This window comes from Meles meles, chromosome 9 (genome assembly GCF_922984935.1).
Source record: "Meles meles chromosome 9, mMelMel3.1 paternal haplotype, whole genome shotgun sequence".
In the NCBI taxonomy this organism is placed as follows: Eukaryota; Metazoa; Chordata; class Mammalia; order Carnivora; family Mustelidae; genus Meles; species Meles meles.
This window is the reverse complement of record NC_060074.1, coordinates 117,737,160-117,764,098: the sequence shown is the minus strand read 5'-3', so window position 1 is coordinate 117,764,098 and position 26,939 is coordinate 117,737,160.

Here is a 26,939-nt window from a genome sequence, read left to right as displayed (position 1 = left end):
GTGTCCAACTTGCCTCCAGTGCGGCCTTGTTCTAACTTCTTTCCGCAGCAGGGAACACGCTGCCACATAGGAAACTTGACTTCAGGTCGAGTTTACGTTGTGGAAGCCTAAGGGTCTGGGCCTGCACTTACCTCGCAGTGTGCAACTTGCCTAGGGTGCGCCCCAGGTTCCAACTTCTTTCCACAGCCGGGAGCCAACTGCCCCTTGGGAATCCTCCCTTTGAAGGTCGCGTTCACGGTTTGGAAGCCGCAGCGTCTTTGCGTGCCCTTAACTCGGAGTATCCAACAAGCTTCTAGTACGCCGTTCTTCTCAAGTCTTCCCTTCGCTTGGGAACACACTGCCACTGAGGAGACTTCACCTGAAGCGCGATGACACGCTTTGCAGCCCAAGGGACTGGACGGGCAACTTAACTCAGAAGCTCCAACTGCCTTCTAGTCGGCCTTGGTTCTAAGTTCTTTCCTTCCTGCAATGGGAACCCACGGCCGCTTAGGCCTCTTGGCCTTCGGAGCGTTTCTACGTGTTGGAAGCAGCAGGGCCTTAGCCTGCACTTTACGTAGAGCTTGCAACTTGGCGTAGAGTCCGCCTTGGTTCTAAGTTCTTGCCTGAGCTGCGAACACGCTGCCGCTTATGAGGCTTCACCTGAAGAGCGAGGCTACCTTTTGGAAGCCTAATGGACTTGGCGTGTACTTCACACTGAGAGTCCAAGTCGGCTTCAGGCCGCCCTTGTTCTCACTTCTTTCCTCACCTGCGAGAACACGGCCAGAAGGCGGTTGCGTCGTACGCGGCGCTTGGCGTTTTGGACGCAGAGGCGCATTGGCGAGCACTTCACTCAGAGTCTCCAACCTGCCTTGGCGTCCGCCTTTCTTCTAACACCTTTCCGCAACTGGGAGAACACTGCCCTCAAGTAGTGTTCGTCTTCGCTGCGTTTGTAGGTTTGGGAAGCCTAAGGGCCTTCTCTGGAACTCAACTCGGTGTAGCCAACAGGCTTCTAGTACAGCCCTGTTCTAAGGTCTTTCCTCCCCTGGGATCTCACGCCCCCCCCCCCAGGAGACGTCACCTGAGGAGCGATGATACGTTTTGTAAGCAAAAGGGGACCTGGGGTGCCCTGCCCTGAGAGTGTCCAACTTGCCTCCAGTGCGGCCTTGCTCTAACTTCTTTCCGCAGCAGGGAACACGCTGCCACCTAGGAAACTTCACTTCAGGTCGAGTTTACGTTGTGGAAGCCTACGGGTCTGGGCCTGCACTTAACTCGCAGTGTGCAACTTGCCTAGGGTGCGCCCCAGGTTCCAACTTCTTTCCACAGCCGGGAGCCAACTGCCCCTTGGGAATCCTCCCTTTGAAGGTCGCATTCACGGTTTGGAAGCCGCAGCGTCTTTGCGTGCCCTTAACTCAGAGTATCCAACAAGCTTCTAGTACGCCCTTCTTCTCAAGTCTTCCATTCGCTTGGGAACACACTGCCACTGAGGAGACTTCACCTGAAGCGCGATGACACACTTTGCAGCCCAAGGGACTGGACGGGCAACTTAACTCAGAAGCTCCAACTGCCTTCTAGTCGGCCTTGGTTCTAAGTTCTTTCTTTCCTGCAATGGGAACACACGGCCGCATAGGCCTCTTGGCCTTCGGAGCGTTTCTACGTGTTGGAAGCAGCAGGGCCTTAGCCTGTACTTTACGTAGAGCTTGCAACTTGGCGTAGAGTCCGCCTTGGTTCTAAGTTCTTGCCTGAGCTGCGAACACGCTGCCGCTTATGAGGCTTCACCTGAAGAGCGAGGCTACCTTTTGGAAGCCTAATGGACTTGGCGTGCACTTCACACAGAGAGTCCAAGTCGGCTTCAGGCCGCCCTTGTTCTCACTTCTTTCCTCACCTTCGAGAACACGGCCAGAAGGCGGTTGCGTCGTACGCGGCGCTTGGCGTTTTGGACGCAGAGGCGCATTGGCGAGCACTTCACTCAGAGTCTCCAACCTGCCTTGGCGTCCGCCTTTCTTCTAACACCTTTCCGCAACTGGGAGAACACTGCCCTCAAGTAGTGTTCGTCTTCGCTGCGTTTGTAGGTTTGGGAAGCCTAAGGGCCTTCCCTGGAATTCAACTCGGTGTAGCCAACAGGCTTCTAGTACGCCCCTGTTCTAAGGTCTTTCCTCCCCTGGGATCTCACGCCCCCCCCCCCCCAGGAGACGTCACCTGAGGAGCGATGATACGTTTTGGAAGCAAAAGTGGACCTGGGGTGCCCTGCCCTGAGAGTGTCCAACTTGCCTCCAGTGCGGCCTTGCTCTAACTTCTTTCCGCAGCAGGGAACACGCTGCCACCTAGGAAACTTCACTTCAGGTCGAGTTTACGTTGTGGAAGCCTAAGGGTCTGGGCCTGCACTTAACTCGCAGTGTGCAACTTGCCTAGGGTGCGCCCCAGGTTCCAACTTCTTTCCACAGCCGGGAGCCTACTGCCCCTTGGGAATCCTCCCTTTGAAGGTCGCGTTCACGGTTTGGAAGCCGCAGCGTCTTTGCGTGCCCTTAACTCGGTGTATCCAACAAGCTTCTAGTACGCCCTTCTTCTCAAGTCTTCCCTTCGCTTGGGAACACACTGCCACTGAGGAGACTTCACCTGAAGCGCGATGACACGCTTTGCAGCCCCAGGGACTGGACGGGCAACTTAACTCAGAAGCTCCAACTGCCTTCTAGTCGGCCTTGGTTCTAAGTTCTTTCCTTCCTGCAATGGGAACCCACGGCCGCATAGGCCTCTTGGCCTTCGGAGCGTTTCTACGTGTTGGAAGCAGCAGGGCCTTAGCCTGCACTTTACGTAGAGCTTGCAACTTGGCGTAGAGTCCGCCTTGGTTCTAAGTTCTTGCCTGAGCTGCGAACACGCTGCCGCTTCTGAGGCTTCACCTGAAGAGCGAGGCTACCTTTTGGAAGCCTAATGGACTTGGCGTGCACTTCACACAGAGAGTCCAAGTCGGCTTCAGGCCGCCCTTGTTCTCACTTCTTTCCTCACCTGCGAGAACACGGCCAGAAGGCGGTTGCGTCGTACGCGGCGCTTGGCGTTTTGGACGCAGAGGCGCATTGGCGAGCACTTCACTCAGAGTCTCCAACCTGCCTTGGCGTCCGCCTTTGTTCTAACACCTTTCTGCAACTGGGAGAACACTGCCCTCTAGTAGTGTTCGTCTTCGCTGCGTTTGTAGGTTTGGGAAGCCTAAGGGCCTTCCCTGGAACTCAACTCGGTGTGGCCAACAGGCTTCTAGTCCGCCCCTGTTCTAAGATCTTTCCTCCCCTGGGATCTCACGCCCCCCCCCCCCTCCAGGAGATGTCACCTTAGGAGCGATGATACGTTTTGGAAGCAAAAGGGGACCTGGGGTGCCCTGCCCTGAGAGTGTCCAACTTGCCTCCAGTGCGGCCTTGCTCTAACTTCTTTCCGCAGCAGGGAACACGCTGCCACATAGGAAACTTCACTTCAGGTCGAGTTTACGTTGTGGAAGCCTAAGGGTCTGGGCCTGCACTTAACTCGCAGTGTGCAACTTGCCTAGGGTGCGCCCCAGGTTCCAACTTCTTTCCACAGCCGGGAGCCAACTGCCCCTTGGGAATCCTCCCTTTGAAGGTCGCGTTCACGTTTTGGAAGCCGCAGCGTCTTTGCGTGCCCTTAACTCGGAGTATCCAACAAGCTTCTAGTACGCCCTTCTTCTCAAGTCTTCCCTTCGCTTGGGAACACACTGCCACTGAGGAGACTTCACCTGAAGCGCGATGACACGCTTTGCAGCCCAAGGGACTGGACGGGCAACTTAACTCAGAAGCTCCAACTGCCTTCTAGTCGGCCTTGGTTCTAAGTTCTTTCCTTCCTGCAATGGGAACCCACGGCCGCATAGGCCTCTTGGCCTTCGGAGCGTTTCTACGTGTTGGAAGCAGCAGGGCCTTAGCCTGCACTTTACGTAGAGCTTGCAACTTGGCGTAGAGTCCGCCTTGGTTCTAAGTTCTTGCCTGAGCTGCGAACACGCTGCCGCTTATGAGGCTTCACCTGAAGAGCGAGGCTACCTTTTGGAAGCCTAATGGACTTGGCGTGCACTTCACACAGAGAGTCCAAGTCGGCTTCAGGCCGCCCTTGTTCTCACTTCTTTCCTCACCTGCGAGAACACGGCCAGAAGGCGGTTGCGTCGTACGCGGCGCTTGGCGTTTTGGACGCAGAGGCGCATTGGCGAGCACTTCACTCAGAGTCTCCAACCTGCCTTGGCGTCCGCCTTTGTTCTAACACCTTTCCGCAACTGGGAGAACACTGCCCTCTAGTAGTGTTCGTCTTCGCTGCGTTTGTAGGTTTGGGAAGCCTAAGGGCCTTCCCTGGAACTCAACTCGGTGTAGCCAACAGGCTTCTAGTCCGCCCCTGTTCTAAGGTCTTTCCTCCCCTGGAATCTCACGCCCCCCCCCCCCCACGAGACGTCACCTGAGGAGCGATGATACGTTTTGGAAGCAAAAGGGGACCTGGGGTGCCCTGCCCTGAGAGTGTCCAACTTGCCTCCTGTGCGGCCTTGCTCTAACTTCTTTCCGCAGCAGGGAACACGCTGCCACATAGGAAACTTCACTTCAGGTCGAGTTTACGTTGTGGAAGCCTAAGGGTCTGGGCCTGCACTTAACTCGCAGTGTGCAACTTGCCTAGGGTGCGCCCCAGGTTCCAACTTCTTTCCACAGCCGGGAGCCAACTGCCCCTTGGGAATCCTCCCTTTGAAGGTCGCGTTCACGTTTTGGAAGCCGCAGCGTCTTTGCGTGCCCTTAACTCGGAGTATCCAACAAGCTTCTAGTACGCCCTTCTTCTCAAGTCTTCCCTTCGCTTGGGAACACACTGCCACTGAGGAGACTTCACCTGAAGCGCGATGACACGCTTTGCAGCCCAAGGGACTGGACGGGCAACTTAACTCAGAAGCTCCAACTGCCTTCTAGTCGGCCTTGGTTCTAAGTTCTTTCCTTCCTGCAATGGGAACACACGGCCGCATAGGCCTCTTGGCCTTCGGAGCGTTTCTACGTGTTGGAAGCAGCAGGGCCTTAGCCTGCACTTTACGTAGAGCTTGCAACTTGACGTAGAGTCCGCCTTGGTTCTAAGTTCTTGCCTGAGCTGCGAACACGCTGCCGCTTATGAGGCTTCACCTGAAGAGCGAGGCTACCTTTTGGAAGCCTAATGGACTTGGCGTGCACTTCACACAGAGAGTCCAAGTCGGCTTCAGGCCGCCCTTGTTCTCACTTCTTTCCTCACCTGCGAGAACACGGCCAGAAGGCGGTTGCGTCGTACGCGGCGCTTGGCGTTTTGGACGCAGAGGCGCATTGGCGAGCACTTCACTCAGAGTCTCCAACCTGCCTTGGCGTCCGCCTTTGTTCTAACACCTTTCCGCAACTGGGAGAACACTGCCCTCTAGTAGTGTTCGTCTTCGCTGCGTTTGTAGGTTTGGGAAGCCTACGGGCCTTCCCTGGAACTCAACTCGGTGCAGCCAACAGGCTTCTAGTCCGCCCCTGTTCTAAGGTCTTTCCTCCCCTGGGATCTCACGTCCCCCACCCCCACGAGACGTCACCTGAGGAGCGATGATACGTTTTGGAAGCAAAAGGGGACCTGGGGTGCCCTGCCCTGAGAGTGTCCAACTTGCCTCCAGTGCGGCCTTGTTCTAACTTCTTTCCGCAGCAGGGAACACGCTGCCACATAGGAAACTTCACTTCAGGTCGAGTTTACGTTGTGGAAGCCTAAGGGTCTGGGCCTGCACTTAACTCGCAGTGTGCAACTTGCCTAGGGTGCGCCCCAGGTTCCAACTTCTTTCCACAGCCGGGAGCCAACTGCCCCTTGGGAATCCTCCCTTTGAAGGTCGCGTTCACGTTTTGGAAGCCGCAGCGTCTTTGCGTGCCCTTAACTCGGAGTATCCAACAAGCTTCTAGTACGCCCTTCTTCTCAAGTCTTCCCTTCCCTTGGGAACACACTGCCACTGAGGAGACTTCACCTGAAGCGCGATGACACGCTTTGCAGCCCAAGGGACTGGACGGGCAACTTAACTCAGAAGCTCCAACTGCCTTCTAGTCGGCCTTGGTTCTAAGTTCTTTCCTTCCTGCAATGGGAACACACGGCCGCATAGGCCTCTTGGCCTTCGGAGCGTTTCTACGTGTTGGAAGCAGCAGGGCCTTAGCCTGCACTTTACGTAGAGCTTGCAACTTGGCGTAGAGTCCGCCTTGGTTCTAAGTTCTTGCCTGAGCTGCGAACACGCTGCCGCTTATGAGGCTTCACCTGAAGAGCGAGGCTACCTTTTGGAAGCCTAATGGACTTGGCGTGCACTTCACACAGAGAGTCCAAGTCGGCTTCAGGCCGCCCTTGTTCTCACTTCTTTCCTCACCTGCGAGAACACGGCCCGAAGGCGGTTGCGTCGTACGCGGCGCTTGGCGTTTTGGACGCAGAGGCGCATTGGCGAGCACTTCACTCAGAGTCTCCAACCTGCCTTGGCTTCCGCCTTTGTTCTAACACCTTTCCGCAACTGGGAGAACACTGCCCTCTAGTAGTGTTCGTCTTCGCTGCGTTTGTAGGTTTGGGAAGCCTAAGGGCCTTCCCTGGAACTCAACTCGGTGTAGCCAACAGGCTTCTAGTCCGCCCCTGTTCTAAGGTCTTTCCTCCCCTGGGATCTCACGTCCCCCACCCCCACGAGACGTCACCTGAGGAGCGATGATACGTTTTGGAAGCAAAAGGGGACCTGGGGTGCCCTGCCCTGAGAGTGTCCAACTTGCCTCCAGTGCGGCCTTGTTCTAACTTCTTTCCGCAGCAGGGAACACGCTGCCACATAGGAAACTTCACTTCAGGTCGAGTTTACGTTGTGGAAGCCTAAGGGTCTGGGCCTGCACTTAACTCGCAGTGTGCAACTTGCCTAGGGTGCGCCCCAGGTTCCAACTTCTTTCCACAGCCGGGAGCCAACTGCCCCTTGGGAATCCTCCCTTTGAAGGTCGCGTTCACGTTTTGGAAGCCGCAGCGTCTTTGCGTGCCCTTAACTCGGAGTATCCAACAAGCTTCTAGTACGCCCTTCTTCTCAAGTCTTCCCTTCGCTTGGGAACACATTGCCACTGAGGAGACGTCACCTGAAGCGCGATGACACGCTTTGCAGCCCAAGGGACTGGACGGGCAACTTAACTCAGAAGCTCCAACTGCCTTCTAGTCGGCCTTGGTTCTAAGTTCTTTCCTTCCTGCAATGGGAACACACGGCCGCATAGGCCTCTTGGCCTTCGGAGCGTTTCTACGTGTTGGAAGCAGCAGGGCCTTAGCCTGCACTTTACGTAGAGCTTGCAACTTGGCGTAGAGTCCGCCTTGGTTCTAAGTTCTTGCCTAAGCTGCGAACACGCTGCCGCTTATGAGGCTTCACCTGAAGAGCGAGGCTACCTTTTGGAAGCCTAATGGACTTGGCGTGCACTTCACACAGAGAGTCCAAGTCGGCTTCAGGCCGCCCTTGTTCTCACTTCTTTCCTCACCTGCGAGAACACGGCCAGAAGGCGGTTGCGTCGTACGCGGCGCTTGGCGTTTTGGACGCAGAGGCGCATTGGCGAGCACTTCACTCAGAGTCTCCAACCTGCCTTGGCGTCCGCCTTTGTTCTAACACCTTTCCGCAACTGGGAGAACACTGCCCTCTAGTAGTGTTCGTCTTCGCTGCGTTTGTAGGTTTGGGAAGCCTAAGGGCCTTCCCTGGAACTCAACTCGGTGTAGCCAACAGGCTTCTAGTCCGCCCCTGTTCTAAGGTCTTTCCTCCCCTGGGATCTCACGCCCCCCCCCCACGAGACGTCACCTGAGGAGCGATGATACGTTTTGGAAGCAAAAGGGGACCTGGGGTGCCCTGCCCTGAGAGTGTCCAACTTGCCTCCAGTGCGGCCTTGTTCTAACTTCTTTCCGCAGCAGGGAACACGCTGCCACATAGGAAACTTCACTTCAGGTCGAGTTTACGTTGTGGAAGCCTAAGGGTCTGGGCCTGCACTTAACTCGCAGTGTGCAACTTGCCTAGGGTGCGCCCCAGGTTCCAACTTCTTTCCACAGCCGGGAGCCAACTGCCCCTTGGGAATCCTCCCTTTGAAGGTCGCGTTCACGTTTTGGAAGCCGCAGCGTCTTTGCGTGCCCTTAACTCGGAGTATCCAACAAGCTTCTAGTACGCCCTTCTTCTCAAGTCTTCCCTTCGCTTGGGAACACACTGCCACTGAGGAGACTTCACCTGAAGCGCGATGACACGCTTTGCAGCCCAAGGGACTGGACGGGCAACTTAACTCAGAAGCTCCAACTGCCTTCTAGTCGGCCTTGGTTCTAAGTTCTTTCCTTCCTGCAATGGGAACACACGGCCGCATAGGCCTCTTGGCCTTCGGAGCGTTTCTACGTGTTGGAAGCAGCAGGGCCTTAGCCTGCACTTTACGTAGAGCTTGCAACTTGGCGTAGAGTCCGCCTTGGTTCTAAGTTCTTGCCTGAGCTGCGAACACGCTGCCGCTTATGAGGCTTCACCTGAAGAGCGAGGCTACCTTTTGGAAGCCTAATGGACTTGGCGTGCACTTCACACAGAGAGTCCAAGTCGGCTTCAGGCCGCCCTTGTTCTCACTTCTTTCCTCACCTGCGAGAACACGGCCAGAAGGCGGTTGCGTCGTACGCGGCGCTTGGCGTTTTGGACGCAGAGGCGCATTGGCGAGCACTTCACTCAGAGTCTCCAACCTGCCTTGGCGTCCGCCTTTGTTCTAACACCTTTCCGCAACTGGGAGAACACTGCCCTCTAGTAGTGTTCGTCTTCGCTGCGTTTGTAGGTTTGGGAAGCCTAAGGGCCTTCCCTGGAACTCAACTCGGTGTAGCCAACAGGCTTCTAGTCCGCCCCTGTTCTAAGGTCTATCCTCCCCTGGGATCTCACGTCCCCCCCCCACGAGACGTCACCTGAGGAGCGATGATACGTTTTGGAAGTAAAAGGGGACCTGGGGTGCCCTGCCCTGAGAGTGTCCAACTTGCCTCCAGTGCGGCATTGCTCTAACTTCTTTCCGCAGCAGGGAACACGCTGCCACATAGGAAACTTCACTTCAGGTCGAGTTTACGTTGTGGAAGCCTAAGGGTCTGGGCCTGCACTTAACTCGCAGTGTGCAACATGCCTAGGCTGCGCCCCAGGTTCCAACTTCTTTCCACAGCCGGGAGCAAACTGCCCCTTGGGAATCCTCCCTTTGAAGGTCGCGTTCACGTTTTGGAAGCCGCAGCGTCTTTGCGTGCCCTTAACTCGGAGTATCCAACAAGCTTCTAGTACGCCCTTCTTCTCAAGTCTTCCCTTCGCTTGGGAACACACTGCCACTGAGGAGACTTCACCTGAAGCGCGATGACACGCTTTGCAGCCCAAGGGACTGGACGGGCAACTTAACTCAGAAGCTCCAACTGCCTTCTAGTCGGCCTTGGTTCTAAGTTCTTTCCTTCCTGCAATGGGAACACACGGCCGCATAGGCCTCTTGGCCTTCGGAGCGTTTCTACGTGTTGGAAGCAGCAGGGCCTTAGCCTGCACTTTACGTAGAGCTTGCAACTTGGCGTAGAGTCCGCCTTGGTTCTAAGTTCTTGCCTGAGCTGCGAACACGCTGCCGCTTATGAGGCTTCACCTGAAGAGCGAGGCTACCTTTTGGAAGCCTAATGGACTTGGCGTGCACTTCACACAGAGAGTCCAAGTCGGCTTCAGGCCGCCCTTGTTCTCACTTCTTTCCTCACCTGCGAGAACACGGCCCGAAGGCGGTTGCGTCGTACGTGGCGCTTGGCGTTTTGGACGCAGAGGCGCATTGGCGAGCACTTCACTCAGAGTCTCCAACCTGCCTTGGCGTCCGCCTTTGTTCTAACACCTTTCCGCAACTGGGAGAACCCTGCCCTCTAGTAGTGTTCGTCTTCGCTGCGTTTGTAGGTTTGGGAAGCCTACGGGCCTTCCCTGGAACTCAACTCGGTGTAGCCAACAGGCTTCTAGTCCGCCCCTGTTCTAAGGTCTTTCCTCCCCTGGGATCTCACGTCCCCCACCCCCACGAGACGTCACCTTAGGAGCGATGATACGTTTTGGAAGCAAAAGGGGACCTGGGGTGCCCTGCCCTGAGAGTGTCCAACTTGCCTCCAGTGCGGCCTTGTTCTAACTTCTTTCCGCAGCAGGGAACACGCTGCCACATAGGAAACTTCACTTCAGGTCGAGTTTACGTTGTGGAAGCCTAAGGGTCTGGGCCTGCACTTAACTCGCAGTGTGCAACTTGCCTAGGGTGCGCCCCAGGTTCCAACTTCTTTCCACAGCCGGGAGCCAACTGCCCCTTGGGAATCCTCCCTTTGAAGGTCGCGTTCACGTTTTGGAAGCCGCAGCGTCTTTGCGTGCCCTTAACTCGGAGTATCCAACAAGCTTCTAGTACGCCCTTCTTCTCAAGTCTTCCCTTCGCTTGGGAACACACTGCCACTGAGGAGACTTCACCTGAAGCGCGATGACACGCTTTGCAGCCCAAGGGACTGGACGGGCAACTTAACTCAGAAGCTCCAACTGCCTTCTAGTCGGCCTTGGTTCTAAGTTCTTTCCTTCCTGCAATGGGAACACACGGCCGCATAGGCCTCTTGGCCTTCGGAGCGTTTCTACGTGTTGGAAGCAGCAGGGCCTTAGCCTGCACTTTACGTAGAGCTTGCAACTTGGCGTAGAGTCCGCCTTGGTTCTAAGTTCTTGCCTGAGCTGCGAACACGCTGCCGCTTATGAGGCTTCACCTGAAGAGCGAGGCTACCTTTTGGAAGCCTAATGGACTTGGCGTGCACTTCACACAGAGAGTCCAAGTCGGCTTCAGGCCGCCCTTGTTCTCACTTCTTTCCTCACCTGCGAGAACACGGCCAGAAGGCGGTTGCGTCGTACGCGGCGCTTGGCGTTTTGGACGCAGAGGCGCATTGGCGAGCACTTCACTCAGAGTCTCCAACCTGCCTTGGCGTCCGCCTTTGTTCTAACACCTTTCCGCAACTGGGAGAACACTGCCCTCTAGTAGTGTTCGTCTTCGCTGCGTTTGTAGGTTTGGGAAGCCTAAGGGCCTTCCCTGGAACTCAACTCGGTGTAGCCAACAGGCTTCTAGTCCGCCCCTGTTCTAAGGTCTTTCCTCCCCTGGAATCTCACGCCCCCCCCCCCCCCACGAGACGTCACCTGAGGAGCGATGATACGTTTTGGAAGCAAAAGGGGACCTGGGGTGCCCTGCCCTGAGAGTGTCCAACTTGCCTCCAGTGCGGCATTGCTCTAACTTCTTTCCGCAGCAGGGAACACGCTGCCACATAGGAAACTTCACTTCAGGTCGAGTTTACGTTGTGGAAGCCTCAGGGTCTGGGCCTGCACTTACCTCGCAGTGTGCAACTTGCCTAGGGTGCGCCCCAGGTTCCAACTTCTTTCCACAGCCGGGAGCCAACTGCCCCTTGGGAATCCTCCCTTTGAAGGTCGCGTTCACGTTTTGGAAGCCGCAGCGTCTTTGCGTGCCCTTAACTCGGAGTATCCAACAAGCTTCTAGTACGCCCTTCTTCTCAAGTCTTCCCTTCGCTTGGGAACACACTGCCACTGAGGAGACTTCACCTGAAGCGCGATGACACGCTTTGCAGCCCAAGGGACTGGACGGGCAACTTAACTCAGAAGCTCCAACTGCCTTCTAGTCGGCCTTGGTTCTAAGTTCTTTCCTTCCTGCAATGGGAACACACGGCCGCATAGGCCTCTTGGCCTTCGGAGCGTTTCTACGTGTTGGAAGCAGCAGGGCCTTAGCCTGCACTTTACGTAGAGCTTGCAACTTGGCGTAGAGTCCGCCTTGGTTCTAAGTTCTTGCCTGAGCTGCGAACACGCTGCCGCTTATGAGGCTTCACCTGAAGAGCGAGGCTACCTTTTGGAAGCCTAATGGACTTGGCGTGCACTTCACACAGAGAGTCCAAGTCGGCTTCAGGCCGCCCTTGTTCTCACTTCTTTCCTCACCTGCGAGAACACGGCCAGAAGGCGGTTGCGTCGTACGCGGCGCTTGGCGTTTTGGACGCAGAGGCGCATTGGCGAGCACTTCACTCAGAGTCTCCAACCTGCCTTGGCGTCCGCCTTTGTTCTAACACCTTTCCGCAACTGGGAGAACACTGCCCTCTAGTAGTGTTCGTCTTCGCTGCGTTTGTAGGTTTGGGAAGCCTACGGGCCTTCCCTGGAACTCAACTCGGTGTAGCCAACAGGCTTCTAGTCCGCCCCTGTTCTAAGGTCTTTCCTCCCCTGGAATCTCACGCCCCCCCCCCCAGGAGACGTCACCTTAGGAGCGATGATACGTTTTGGAAGCAAAAGGGGACCTGGGGTGCCCTGCCCTGAGAGTGTCCAACTTGCCTCCAGTGCGGCCTTGTTCTAACTTCTTTCCGCAGCAGGGAACACGCTGCCACATAGGAAACTTCACTTCAGGTCGAGTTTACGTTGTGGAAGCCTAAGGGTCTGGGCCTGCACTTAACTCGCAGTGTGCAACTTGCCTAGGGTGCGCCCCAGGTTCCAACTTCTTTCCACAGCCGGGAGCCAACTGCCCCTTGGGAATCCTCCCTTTGAAGGTCGCGTTCACGTTTTGGAAGCCGCAGCGTCTTTGCGTGCCCTTAACTCGGAGTATCCAACAAGCTTCTAGTACGCCCTTCTTCTCAAGTCTTCCCTTCGCTTGGGAACACACTGCCACTGAGGAGACTTCACCTGAAGCGCGATGACACGCTTTGCAGCCCAAGGGACTGGACGGGCAACTTAACTCAGAAGCTCCAACTGCCTTCTAGTCGGCCTTGGTTCTAAGTTCTTTCCTTCCTGCAATGGGAACACACGGCCGCATAGGCCTCTTGGCCTTCGGAGCGTTTCTACGTGTTGGAAGCAGCAGGGCCTTAGCCTGCACTTTACGTAGAGCTTGCAACTTGGCGTAGAGTCCGCCTTGGTTCTAAGTTCTTGCCTGAGCTGCGAACACGCTGCCGCTTATGAGGCTTCACCTGAAGAGCGAGGCTACCTTTTGGAAGCCTAATGGACTTGGCGTGCACTTCACACAGAGAGTCCAAGTCGGCTTCAGGCCGCCCTTGTTCTCACTTCTTTCCTCACCTGCGAGAACACGGCCCGATGGCAGTTGCGTCGTACGCGGCGCTTGGCGTTTTGGACGCAGAGGCGCATTGGCGAGCACTTCACTCAGAGTCTCCAACCTGCCTTGGCGTCCGCCTTTGTTCTAACACCTTTCCGCAACTGGGAGAACACTGCCCTCTAGTAGTGTTCGTCTTCGCTGCGTTTGTAGGTTTGGGAAGCCTAAGGGCCTTCCCTGGAACTCAACTCGGTGTAGCCAACAGGCTTCTAGTCGGCCCCTGTTCTAAGGTCTTTCCTCCCCTGGGATCTCACGTCCCCCACCCCCACGAGACGTCACCTGAGGAGCGATGATACGTTTTGGAAGCAAAAGGGGACCTGGGGTGCCCTGCCCTGAGAGTGTCCAACTTGCCTCCAGTGCGGCCTTGTTCTAACTTCTTTCCGCAGCAGGGAACACGCTGCCACATAGGAAACTTCACTTCAGGTCGAGTTTACGTTGTGGAAGCCTAAGGGTCTGGGCCTGCACTTAACTCGCAGTGTGCAACTTGCCTAGGGTGCGCCCCAGGTTCCAACTTCTTTCCACAGCCGGGAGCAAACTGCCCCTTGGGAATCCTCCCTTTGAAGGTCGCGTTCACGTTTTGGAAGCCGCAGCGTCTTTGCGTGCCCTTAACTCGGAGTATCCAACAAGCTTCTAGTACGCCCTTCTTCTCAAGTCTTCCCTTCGCTTGGGAACACACTGCCACTGAGGAGACTTCACCTGAAGCGCGATGACACGCTTTGCAGCCCAAGGGACTGGACGGGCAACTTAACTCAGAAGCTCCAACTGCCTTCTAGTCGGCCTTGGTTCTAAGTTCTTTCCTTCCTGCAATGGGAACACACGGCCGCATAGGCCTCTTGGCCTTCGGAGCGTTTCTACGTGTTGGAAGCAGCAGGGCCTTAGCCTGCACTTTACGTAGAGCTTGCAACTTGGCGTAGAGTCCGCCTTGGTTCTAAGTTCTTGCCTGAGCTGCGACCACGCTGCCGCTTATGAGGCTTCACCTGAAGAGCGAGGCTACCTTTTGGAAGCCTAATGGACTTGGCGTGCACTTCACACAGAGAGTCCAAGTCGGCTTCAGGCCGCCCTTGTTCTCACTTCTTTCCTCACCTGCGAGAACACGGCCAGAAGGCGGTTGCGTCGTACGCGGCGCTTGGCGTTTTGGACGCAGAGGCGCATTGGCGAGCACTTCACTCAGAGTCTCCAACCTGCCTTGGCGTCCGCCTTTGTTCTAACACCTTTCCGCAACTGGGAGAACACTGCCCTCTAGTAGTGTTCGTCTTCGCTGCGTTTGTAGGTTTGGGAAGCCTAAGGGCCTTCCCTGGAACTCAACTCGGTGTAGCCAACAGGCTTCTAGTCCGCCCCTGTTCTAAGGTCTTTCCTCCCCTGGAATCTCACGCCCCCCCCCCACGAGACGTCACCTGAGGAGCGATGATACGTTTTGGAAGCAAAAGGGGACCTGGGGTGCCCTGCCCTGAGAGTGTCCAACTTGCCTCCAGTGCGGCATTGCTCTAACTTCTTTCCGCAGCAGGGAACACGCTGCCACATAGGAAACTTCACTTCAGGTCGAGTTTACGTTGTGGAAGCCTAAGGGTCTGGGCCTGTACTTAACTCGCAGTGTGCAACTTGCCTAGGGTGCGCCCCAGGTTCCAACTACTTTCCACAGCCGGGAGCCAACTGCCCCTTGGGAATCCTCCCTTTGAAGGTCGCGTTCACGTTTTGGAAGCCGCAGCGTCTTTGCGTGCCCTTAACTCGGAGTATCCAACAAGCTTCTAGTACGCCCTTCTTCTCAAGTCTTCCCTTCGCTTGGGAACACACTGCCACTGAGGAGACTTCACCTGAAGCGCGATGACACGCTTTGCAGCCCAAGGGACTGGACGGGCAACTTAACTCAGAAGCTCCAACTGCCTTCTAGTCGGCCTTGGTTCTAAGTTCTTTCCTTCCTGCAATGGGAACACACGGCCGCATAGGCCTCTTGGCCTTCGGAGCGTTTCTACGTGTTGGAAGCAGCAGGGCCTTAGCCTGCACTTTACGTAGAGCTTGCAACTTGGCGTAGAGTCCGCCTTGGTTCTAAGTTCTTGCCTGAGCTGCGAACACGCTGCCGCTTATGAGGCTTCACCTGAAGAGCGAGGCTACCTTTTGGAAGCCTAATGGACTTGGCGTGCACTTCACACAGAGAGTCCAAGTCGGCTTCAGGCCGCCCTTGTTCTCACTTCTTTCCTCACCTGCGAGAACACGGCCCGAAGGCGGTTGCGTCGTACGCGGCGCTTGGCGTTTTGGACGCAGAGGCGCATTGGCGAGCACTTCACTCAGAGTCTCCAACCTGCCTTGGCGTCCGCCTTTGTTCTAACACCTTTCCGCAACTGGGAGAACACTGCCCTCTAGTAGTGTTCGTCTTCGCTGCGTTTGTAGGTTTGGGAAGCCTAAGGGCCTTCCCTGGAACTCAACTCGGTGTAGCCAACAGGCTTCTAGTCCGCCCCTGTTCTAAGGTCTTTCCTCCCCTGGGATCTCACGTCCCCCACCCCCACGAGACGTCACCTGAGGAGCGATGATACGTTTTGGAAGCAAAAGGGGACCTGGGGTGCCCTGCCCTGAGAGTGTCCAACTTGCCTCCAGTGCGGCCTTGTTCTAACTTCTTTCCGCAGCAGGGAACACGCTGCCACATAGGAAACTTCACTTCAGGTCGAGTTTACGTTGTGGAAGCCTAAGGGTCTGGGCCTGCACTTAACTCGCAGTGAGCAACTTGCCTAGGGTGCGCCCCAGGTTCCAACTTCTTTCCACAGCCGGGAGCCAACTGCCCCTTGGGAATCCTCCCTTTGAAGGTCGCGTTCACGTTTTGGAAGCCGCAGCGTCTTTGCGTGCCCTTAACTCGGAGTATCCAACAAGCTTCTAGTACGCCCTTCTTCTCAAGTCTTCCCTTCGCTTGGGAACACACTGCCACTGAGGAGACTTCACCTGAAGCGCGATGACACGCTTTGCAGCCCAAGGGACTGGACGGGCAACTTAACTCAGAAGCTCCAACTGCCTTCTAGTCGGCCTTGGTTCTAAGTTCTTTCCTTCCTGCAATGGGAACACACGGCCGCATAGGCCTCTTGGCCTTCGGAGCGTTTCTACGTGTTGGAAGCAGCAGGGCCTTAGCCTGCACTTTACGTAGAGCTTGCAACTTGGCGTAGAGTCCGCCTTGTTTCTAAGTTCTTGCCTAAGCTGCGAACACGCTGCCGCTTATGAGGCTTCACCTGAAGAGCGAGGCTACCTTTTGGAAGCCTAATGGACTTGGCGTGCACTTCACACAGAGAGTCCAAGTGGGCTTCAGGCCGCCCTTGTTCTCACTTCTTTCCTCACCTGCGAGAACACGGCCAGAAGGCGGTTGCGTCGTACGCGGCGCTTGGCGTTTTGGACGCAGAGGCGCATTGGCGAGCACTTCACTCAGAGTCTCCAACCTGCCTTGGCGTCCGCCTTTGTTCTAACACCTTTCCGCAACTGGGAGAACACTGCCCTCTAGTAGTGTTCGTCTTCGCTGCGTTTGTAGGTTTGGGAAGCCTAAGGGCCTTCGCTGGAACTCAACTCGGTGTAGCCAACAGGCTTCTAGTCCGCCCCTGTTCTAAGGTCTTTCCTCCCCTGGGATCTCACGCCCCCCCCCCACGAGACGTCACCTGAGGAGCGATGATACGTTTTGGAAGCAAAAGGGGACCTGGGGTGCCCTGCCCTGAGAGTGTCCAACTTGCCTCCAGTGCGGCCTTGTTCTAACTTCTTTCCGCAGCAGGGAACACGCTGCCACATAGGAAACTTCACTTCAGGTCGAGTTTACGTTGTGGAAGCCTAAGGGTCTGGGCCTGCACTTAACTCGCAGTGTGCAACTTGCCTAGGGTGCGCCCCAGGTTCCAACTTCTTTCCACAGCCGGGAGCAAACTGCCCCTTGGGAATCCTCCCTTTGAAGGTCGCGTTCACGTTTTGGAAGCCGCAGCGTCTTTGCGTGCCCTTAACTCGGAGTATCCAACAAGCTTCTAGTACGCCCTTCTTCTCAAGTCTTCCCTTCGCTTGGGAACACACTGCCACTGAGGAGACTTCACCTGAAGCGCGATGACACGCTTTGCAGCCCAAGGGACTGGACGGGCAACTTAACTCAGAAGCTCCAACTGCCTTCTAGTCGGCCTTGGTTCTAAGTTCTTTCCTTCCTGCAATGGGAACACACGGCCGCATAGGCCTCTTGGCCTTCGGAGCGTTTCTACGTGTTGGAAGCAGCAGGGCCTTAGCCTGCACTTTACGTAGAGCTTGCAACTTGGCGTAGAGTCCGCCTTGGTTCTAAGTTCTTGCCTGAGCTGCGAACACGCTGCCGCTTATGAGGCTTCACCTGAAGAGCGAGGCTACCTTTTGGAAGCCTAATGGACTTGGCGTGCACTTCACACAGAGAGTCCAAGTCGGCTTCAGGCCGCCCTTGTTCTCACTTCTTTCCTCACCTGCGAGAACACGGCCAGAAGGCGGTTGCGTCGTACGCGGCGCTTGGCGTTTTGGACGCAGAGGCGCATTGGCGAGCACTTCACTCAGAGTCTCCAACCTGCCTTGGCGTCCGCCTTTGTTCTAACACCTTTCCGCAACTGGGAGAACACTGCCCTCTAGTAGTGTTCGTCTTCGCTGCGTTTGTAGGTTTGGGAAGCCTAAGGGCCTTCCCTGGAACTCAACTCGGTGTAGCCAACAGGCTTCTAGTCCGCCCCTGTTCTAAGGTCTTTCCTCCCCTGGAATCTCACGCCCCCCCCCCCACCCACGAGACGTCACCTGAGGAGCGATGATACGTTTTGGAAGCAAAAGGGGACCTGGGGTGCCCTGCCCTGAGAGTGTCCAACTTGCCTCCAGTGCGGCCTTGCTCTAACTTCTTTCCGCAGCAGGGAACACGCTGCCACATAGGAAACTTCACTTCAGGTCGAGTTTACGTTGTGGAAGCCTAAGGGTCTGGGCCTGTACTTAACTCGCAGTGTGCAACTTGCCTAGGGTGCGCCCCAGGTTCCAACTTCTTTCCACGCCGGGAGCCAACTGCCCCTTGGGAATCCTCCCTTTGAAGGTCGCGTTCACGTTTTGGAAGCCGCAGCGTCTTTGCGTGCCCTTAACTCGGAGTATCCAACAAGCTTCTAGTACGCCCTTCTTCTCAAGTCTTCCCTTCGCTTGGGAACACACTGCCACTGAGGAGACTTCACCTGAAGCGCGATGACACGCTTTGCAGCCCAAGGGACTGGACGGGCAACTTAACTCAGAAGCTCCAACTGCCTTCTAGTCGGCCTTGGTTCTAAGTTCTTTCCTTCCTGCAATGGGAACACACGGCCGCATAGGCCTCTTGGCCTTCGGAGCGTTTCTACGTGTTGGAAGCAGCAGGGCCTTAGCCTGCACTTTACGTAGAGCTTGCAACTTGGCGTAGAGTCCGCCTTGGTTCTAAGTTCTTGCCTGAGCTGCGAACACCCTGCCGCTTATGAGGCTTCACCTGAAGAGCGAGGCTACCTTTTGGAAGCCTAATGGACTTGGCGTGCACTTCACACAGAGAGTCCAAGTCGGCTTCAGGCCGCCCTTGTTCTCACTTCTTTCCTCACCTGCGAGAACACGGCCAGAAGGCGGTTGCGTCGTACGCGGCGCTTGGCGTTTTGGACGCAGAGGCGCATTGGCGAGCACTTCACTCAGAGTCTCCAACCTGCCTTGGCGTCCGCCTTTGTTCTAACACCTTTCCGCAACTGGGAGAACACTGCCCTCTAGTAGTGTTCGTCTTCGCTGCGTTTGTAGGTTTGGGAAGCTTACGGGCCTTCCCTGGAACTCAACTCGGTGCAGCCAACAGGCTTCTAGTCCGCCCCTGTTCTAAGGTCTTTCCTCCCCTGGGATCTCACGTCCCCCACCCCCACGAGACGTCACCTTAGGAGCGATGATACGTTTTGGAAGCAAAAGGGGACCTGGGGTGCCCTGCCCTGAGAGTGTCCAACTTGCCTCCAGTGCGGCCTTGTTCTAACTTCTTTCCGCAGCAGGGAACACGCTGCCACATAGGAAACTTCACTTCAGGTCGAGTTTACGTTGTGGAAGCCTAAGGGTCTGGGCCTGCACTTAACTCGCAGTGTGCAACTTGCCTAGGGTGCGCCCCAGGTTCCAACTTCTTTCCACAGCCGGGAGCCAACTGCCCCTTGGGAATCCTCCCTTTGAAGGTCGCGTTCACGTTTTGGAAGCCGCAGCGTCTTTGCGTGCCCTTAACTCGGAGTATCCAACAAGCTTCTAGTACGCCCTTCTTCTCAAGTCTTCCCTTCGCTTGGGAACACACTGCCACGGAGGAGACTTCACCTGAAGCGCGATGACACGCTTTGCAGCCCAAGGGACTGGACGGGCAACTTAACTCAGAAGCTCCAACTGCCTTCTAGTCGGCCTTGGTTCTAAGTTCTTTCCTTCCTGCAATGGGAACACACGGCCGCATAGGCCTCTTGGCCTTCGGAGCGTTTCTACGTGTTGGAAGCAGCAGGGCCTTAGCCTGCACTTTACGTAGAGCTTGCAACTTGGCGTAGAGTCCGCCTTGGTTCTAAGTTCTTGCCTGAGCTGCGAACACGCTGCCGCTTATGAGGCTTCACCTGAAGAGCGAGGCTACCTTTTGGAAGCCTAATGGACTTGGCGTGCACTTCACACAGAGAGTCCAAGTCGGCTTCAGGCCGCCCTTGTTCTCACTTCTTTCCTCACCTGCGAGAACACGGCCAGAAGGCGGTTGCGTCGTACGCGGCGCTTGGCGATTTGGACGCAGAGGCGCATTGGCGAGCACTTCACTCAGAGTCTCCAACCTGCCTTGGCGTCCGCCTTTGTTCTAACACCTTTCCGCAACTGGGAGAACACTGCCCTCTAGTAGTGTTCGTCTTCGCTGCGTTTGTAGGTTTGGGAAGCCTACGGGCCTTCCCTGGAACTCAACTCGGTGAAGCCAACAGGCTTCTAGTCCGCCCCTGTTCTAAGGTCTTTCCTCCCCTGGGATCTCACGTCCCCCACCCCCACGAGACGTCACCTTAGGAGCGATGATACGTTTTTGGAAGCAAAAGGGGACCTGGGGTGCCCTGCCCTGAGAGTGTCCAACTTGCCTCCAGTGCGGCCTTGTTCTAACTTCTTTCCGCAGCAGGGAACACGCTGCCACATAGGAAACTTCACTTCAGGTCGAGTTTACGTTGTGGAAGCCTAAGGGTCTGGGCCTGCACTTAATTCGCAGTGTGCAACTTGCCTAGGGTGCGCCCCAGGTTCCAACTTCTTTCCACAGCCGGGAGCCAACTGCCCCTTGGGAATCCTCCCTTTGAAGGTCGCGTTCACGTTTTGGAAGCCGCAGCGTCTTTGCGTGCCCTTAACTCGGAGTATCCAACAAGCTTCTAGTACGCCCTTCTTCTCAAGTCTTCCCTTCGCTTGGGAACACACTGCCACTGAGGAGACTTCACCTGAAGCGCGATGACACGCTTTGCAGCCCAAGGGACTGGACGGGCAACTTAACTCAGAAGCTCCAACTGCCTTCTAGTCGGCCTTGGTTCTAAGTTCTTTCCTTCCTGCAATGGGAACACACGGCCGCATAGGCCTCTTGGCCTTCGGAGCGTTTCTACGTGTTGGAAGCAGCAGGGCCTTAGCCTGCACTTTACGTAGAGCTTGCAACTTGGCGTAGAGTCCGCCTTGGTTCTAAGTTCTTGCCTGAGCTGCGAACACGCTGCCGCTTATGAGGCTTCACCTGAAGAGCGAGGCTACCTTTTGGAAGCCTAATGGACTTGGCGTGCACTTCACACAGAGAGTCCAAGTCGGCTTCAGGCCGCCCTTGTTCTCACTTCTTTCCTCACCTGCGAGAACACGGCCAGAAGGCGGTTGCGTCGTACGCGGCGCTTGGCGTTTTGGACGCAGAGGCGCATTGGCGAGCACTTCACTCAGAGTCTCCAACCTGCCTTGGCGTCCGCCTTTGTTCTAACACCTTTCCGCAACTGGGAGAACACTGCCCTCTAGTAGTGTTCGTCTTCGCTGCGTTTGTAGGTTTGGGAAGCCTAAGGGCCTTCCCTGGAACTCAACTCGGTGTAGCCAACAGGCTTCTAGTCCGCCCCTGTTCTAAGGTCTTTCCTCCCCTGGAATCTCACGCCCCCCCCCCCACCCACGAGACGTCACCTGAGGAGCGATGATACGTTTTGGAAGCAAAAGGGGACCTGGGGTGCCCTGCCCTGAGAGTGTCCAACTTGCCTCCAGTGCGGCCTTGCTCTAACTTCTTTCCGCAGCAGGGAACACGCTGCCACATAGGAAACTTCACTTCAGGTCGAGTTTACGTTGTGGAAGCCTAAGGGTCTGGGCCTGTACTTAACTCGCAGTGTGCAACTTGCCTAGGGTGCGCCCCAGGTTCCAACTTCTTTCCACGCCGGGAGCCAACTGCCCCTTGGGAATCCTCCCTTTGAAGGTCGCGTTCACGTTTTGGAAGCCGCAGCGTCTTTGCGTGCCCTTAACTCGGAGTATCCAACAAGCTTCTAGTACGCCCTTCTTCTCAAGTCTTCCCTTCGCTTGGGAACACACTGCCACTGAGGAGACTTCACCTGAAGCGCGATGACACGCTTTGCAGCCCAAGGGACTGGACGGGCAACTTAACTCAGAAGCTCCAACTGCCTTCTAGTCGGCCTTGGTTCTAAGTTCTTTCCTTCCTGCAATGGGAACACACGGCCGCATAGGCCTCTTGGCCTTCGGAGCGTTTCTACGTGTTGGAAGCAGCAGGGCCTTAGCCTGCACTTTACGTAGAGCTTGCAACTTGGCGTAGAGTCCGCCTTGGTTCTAAGTTCTTGCCTGAGCTGCGAACACGCTGCCGCTTATGAGGCTTCACCTGAAGAGCGAGGCTACCTTTTGGAAGCCTCATGGACTTGGCGTGCACTTCACACAGAGAGTCCAAGTCGGCTTCAGGCCGCCCTTGTTCTCACTTCTTTCCTCACCTGCGAGAACACGGCCCGAAGGCGGTTGCGTCGTACGCGGCGCTTGGCGTTTTGGACGCAGAGGCGCATTGGCGAGCACTTCACTCAGAGTCTCCAACCTGCCTTGGCGTCCGCCTTTGTTCTAACACCTTTCCGCAACTGGGAGAACACTGCCCTCTAGTAGTGTTCGTCTTCGCTGCGTTTGTAGGTTTGGGAAGCCTACGGGCCTTCCCTGGAACTCAACTCGGTGTAGCCAACAGGCTTCTAGTCCGCCCCTGTTCTAAGGTCTTTCCTCCCCTGGGATCTCACGTCCCCCACCCCCACGAGACGTCACCTTAGGAGCGATGATACGTTTTGGAAGCAAAAGGGGACCTGGGGTGCCCTGCCCTGAGAGTGTCCAACTTGCCTCCAGTGCGGCCTTGTTCTAACTTCTTTCCGCAGCAGGGAACACGCTGCCACATAGGAAACTTGACTTCAGGTCGAGTTTACGTTGTGGAAGCCTAAGGGTCTGGGCCTGCACTTAACTCGCAGTGTGCAACTTGCCTAGGGTGCGCCCCAGGTTCCAACTTCTTTCCACAGCCGGGAGCCAACTGCCCCTTGGGAATCCTCCCTTTGAAGGTCGCGTTCACGTTTTGGAAGCCGCAGCGTCTTTGCGTGCCCTTAACTCGGAGTATCCAACAAGCTTCTAGTACGCCCTTCTTCTCAAGTCTTCCCTTCGCTTGGGAACACACTGCCACTGAGGAGACTTCACCTGAAGCGCGATGACACGCTTTGCAGCCCAAGGGACTGGACGGGCAACTTAACTCAGAAGCTCCAACTGCCTTCTAGTCGGCCTTGGTTCTAAGTTCTTTCCTTCCTGCAATGGGAACACACGGCCGCATAGGCCTCTTGGCCTTCGGAGCGTTTCTACGTGTTGGAAGCAGCAGGGCCTTAGCCTGCACTTTACGTAGAGCTTGCAACTTGGCGTAGAGTCCGCCTTGGTTCTAAGTTCTTGCCTGAGCTGCGAACACGCTGCCGCTTATGAGGCTTCACCTGAAGAGCAAGGCTACCTTTTGGAAGCCTAATGGACTTGGCGTGCACTTCACACAGAGAGTCCAAGTCGGCTTCAGGCCGCCCTTGTTCTCACTTCTTTCCTCACCTGCGAGAACACGGCCCGAAGGCGGTTGCGTCGTACGCGGCGCTTGGCGTTTTGGACGCAGAGGCGCATTGGCGAGCACTTCACTCAGAGTCTCCAACCTGCCTTGGCGTCCGCCTTTGTTCTAACACCTTTCCGCAACTGGGAGAACACTGCCCTCTAGTAGTGTTCGTCTTCGCTGCGTTTGTAGGTTTGGGAAGCCTACGGGCCTTCCCTGGAACTCAACTCGGTGTAGCCAACAGGCTTCTAGTCCGCCCCTGTTCTAAGGTCTTTCCTCCCCTGGGATCTCACGTCCCCCACCCCCACGAGACGTCACCTTAGGAGCGATGATACGTTTTGGAAGCAAAAGGGGACCTGGGGTGCCCTGCCCTGAGAGTGTCCAACTTGCCTCCAGTGCGGCCTTGTTCTAACTTCTTTCCGCAGCAGGGAACACGCTGCCACATAGGAAACTTCACTTCAGGTCGAGTTTACGTTGTGGAAGCCTAAGGGTCTGGGCCTGCACTTAACTCGCAGTGTGCAACTTGCCTAGGGTGCGCCCCAGGTTCCAACTTCTTTCCACAGCCGGGAGCCAACTGCCCCTTGGGAATCCTCCCTTTGAAGGTCGCGTTCACGTTTTGGAAGCCGCAGCGTCTTTGCGTGCCCTTAACTCGGAGTATCCAACAAGCTTCTAGTACGCCCTTCTTCTCAAGTCTTCCCTTCGCTTGGGAACACACTGCCACGGAGGAGACGTCACCTGAAGCGCGATGACACGCTTTGCAGCCCAAGGGACTGGACGGGCAACTTAACTCAGAAGCTCCAACTGCCTTCTAGTCGGCCTTGGTTCTAAGTTCTTTCCTTCCTGCAATGGGAACACACGGCCGCATAGGCCTCTTGGCCTTCGGAGCGTTTCTACGTGTTGGAAGCAGCAGGGCCTTAGCCTGCACTTTACGTAGAGCTTGCAACTTGGCGTAGAGTCCGCCTTGGTTCTAAGTTCTTGCCTGAGCTGCGAACACGCTGCCGCTTATGAGGCTTCACCTGAAGAGCGAGGCTACCTTTTGGAAGCCTAATGGACTTGGCGTGCACTTCACACAGAGAGTCCAAGTCGGCTTCAGGCCGCCCTTGTTCTCACTTCTTTCCTCACCTGCGAGAACACGGCCCGAAGGCGGTTGCGTCGTACGCGGCGCTTGGCGTTTTGGACGCAGAGGCGCATTGGCGAGCACTTCACTCAGAGTCTCCAACCTGCCTTGGCGTCCGCCTTTGTTCTAACACCTTTCCGCAACTGGGAGAACACTGCCCTCTAGTAGTGTTCGTCTTCGCTGCGTTTGTAGGTTTGGGAAGCCTACGGGCCTTCCCTGGAACTCAACTCGGTGTAGCCAACAGGCTTCTAGTCCGCCCCTGTTCTAAGGTCTTTCCTCCCCTGGGATCTCACGTCCCCCACCCCCACGAGACGTCACCTTAGGAGCGATGATACGTTTTGGAAGCAAAAGGGGACCTGGGGTGCCCTGCCCTGAGAGTGTCCAACTTGCCTCCAGTGCGGCCTTGTTCTAACTTCTTTCCGCAGCAGGGAACACGCTGCCACATAGGAAACTTCACTTCAGGTCGAGTTTACGTTGTGGAAGCCTAAGGGTCTGGGCCTGCACTTAACTCGCAGTGTGCAACTTGCCTAGGGTGCGCCCCAGGTTCCAACTTCTTTCCACAGCCGGGAGCCAACTGCCCCTTGGGAATCCTCCCTTTGAAGGTCGCGTTCACGTTTTGGAAGCCGCAGCGTCTTTGCGTGCCCTTAACTCGGAGTATCCAACAAGCTTCTAGTACGCCCTTCTTCTCAAGTCTTCCCTTCGCTTGGGAACACACTGCCACTGAGGAGACGTCACCTGAAGCGCGATGACACGCTTTGCAGCCCAAGGGACTGGACGGGCAACTTAACTCAGAAGCTCCAACTGCCTTCTAGTCGGCCTTGGTTCTAAGTTCTTTCCTTCCTGCAATGGGAACACACGGCCGCATAGGCCTCTTGGCCTTCGGAGCGTTTCTACGTGTTGGAAGCAGCAGGGCCTTAGCCTGCACTTTACGTAGAGCTTGCAACTTGGCGTAGAGTCCGCCTTGGTTCTAAGTTCTTGCCTGAGCTGCGAACACGCTGCCGCTTATGAGGCTTCACCTGAAGAGCGAGGCTACCTTTTGGAAGCCTAATGGACTTGGCGTGCACTTCACACAGAGAGTCCAAGTCGGCTGCAGGCCGCCGTTGTTCTCACTTCTTTCCTCACCTGCGAGAACACGGCCCGAAGGCGGTTGCGTCGTACGCGGCGCTTGGCGTTTTGGACGCAGAGGCGCATTGGCGAGCACTTCACTCAGAGTCTCCAACCTGCCTTGGCGTCCGCCTTTGTTCTAACACCTTTCCGCAACTGGGAGAACACTGCCCTCTAGTAGTGTTCGTCTTCGCTGCGTTTGTAGGTTTGGGAAGCCTACGGGCCTTCCCTGGAACTCAACTCGGTGTAGCCAACAGGCTTCTAGTCCGCCCCTGTTCTAAGGTCTTTCCTCCCCTGGGATCTCACGTCCCCCACCCCCACGAGACGTCATCTTAGGAGCGATGATACGTTTTGGAAGCAAAAGGGGACCGGGGGTGCCCTGCCCTGAGAGTGTCCAACTTGCCTCCAGTGCGGCCTTGTTCTAACTTCTTTCCGCAGCAGGGAACACGCTGCCACATAGGAAACTTCACTTCAGGTCGAGTTTACGTTGTGGAAGCCTAAGGGTCTGGGCCTGCACTTAACTCGCAGTGTGCAACTTGCCTAGGGTGCGCCCCAGGTTCCAACTTCTTTCCACAGCCGGGAGCCAACTGCCCCTTGGGAATCCTCCCTTTGAAGGTCGCGTTCACGTTTTGGAAGCCGCAGCGTCTTTGCGTGCCCTTAACTCGGAGTATCCAACAAGCTTCTAGTACGCCCTTCTTCTCAAGTCTTCCCTTCGCTTGGGAACACACTGCCACTGAGGAGACTTCACCTGAAGCGCGATGACACGCTTTGCAGCCCAAGGGACTGGACGGGCAACTTAACTCAGAAGCTCCAACTGCCTTCTAGTCGGCCTTGGTTCTAAGTTCTTTCCTTCCTGCAATGGGAACACACGGCCGCATAGGCCTCTTGGCCTTCGGAGCGTTTCTACGTGTTGGAAGCAGCAGGGCCTTAGCCTGCACTTTACGTAGAGCTTGCAACTTGGCGTAGAGTCCGCCTTGGTTCTAAGTTCTTGCCTGAGCTGCGAACACGCTGCCGCTTATGAGGCTTCACCTGAAGAGCGAGGCTACCTTTTGGAAGCCTAATGGACTTGGCGTGCACTTCACACAGAGAGTCCAAGTCGGCTTCAGGCCGCCCTTGTTCTCACTTCTTTCCTCACCTGCGAGAACACGGCCCGAAGGCGGTTGCGTCGTACGCGGCGCTTGGCGTTTTGGACGCAGAGGCGCATTGGCGAGCACTTCACTCAGAGTCTCCAACCTGCCTTGGCGTCCGCCTTTGTTCTAACACCTTTCCGCAACTGGGAGAACACTGCCCTCTAGTAGTGTTCGTCTTCGCTGCGTTTGTAGGTTTGGGAAGCCTACGGGCCTTCCCTGGAACTCAACTCGGTGTAGCCAACAGGCTTCTAGTCCGCCCCTGTTCTAAGGTCTTTCCTCCCCTGGGATCTCACGTCCCCCACCCCCACGAGACGTCATCTTAGGAGCGATGATACGTTTTGGAAGCAAAAGGGGACCTGGGGTGCCCTGCCCTGAGAGTGTCCAACTTGCCTCCAGTGCGGCCTTGTTCTAACATCTTTCCGCAGCAGGGAACACGCTGCCACATAGGAAACTTCACTTCAGGTCGAGTTTACGTTGTGGAAGCCTAAGGGTCTGGGCCTGCACTT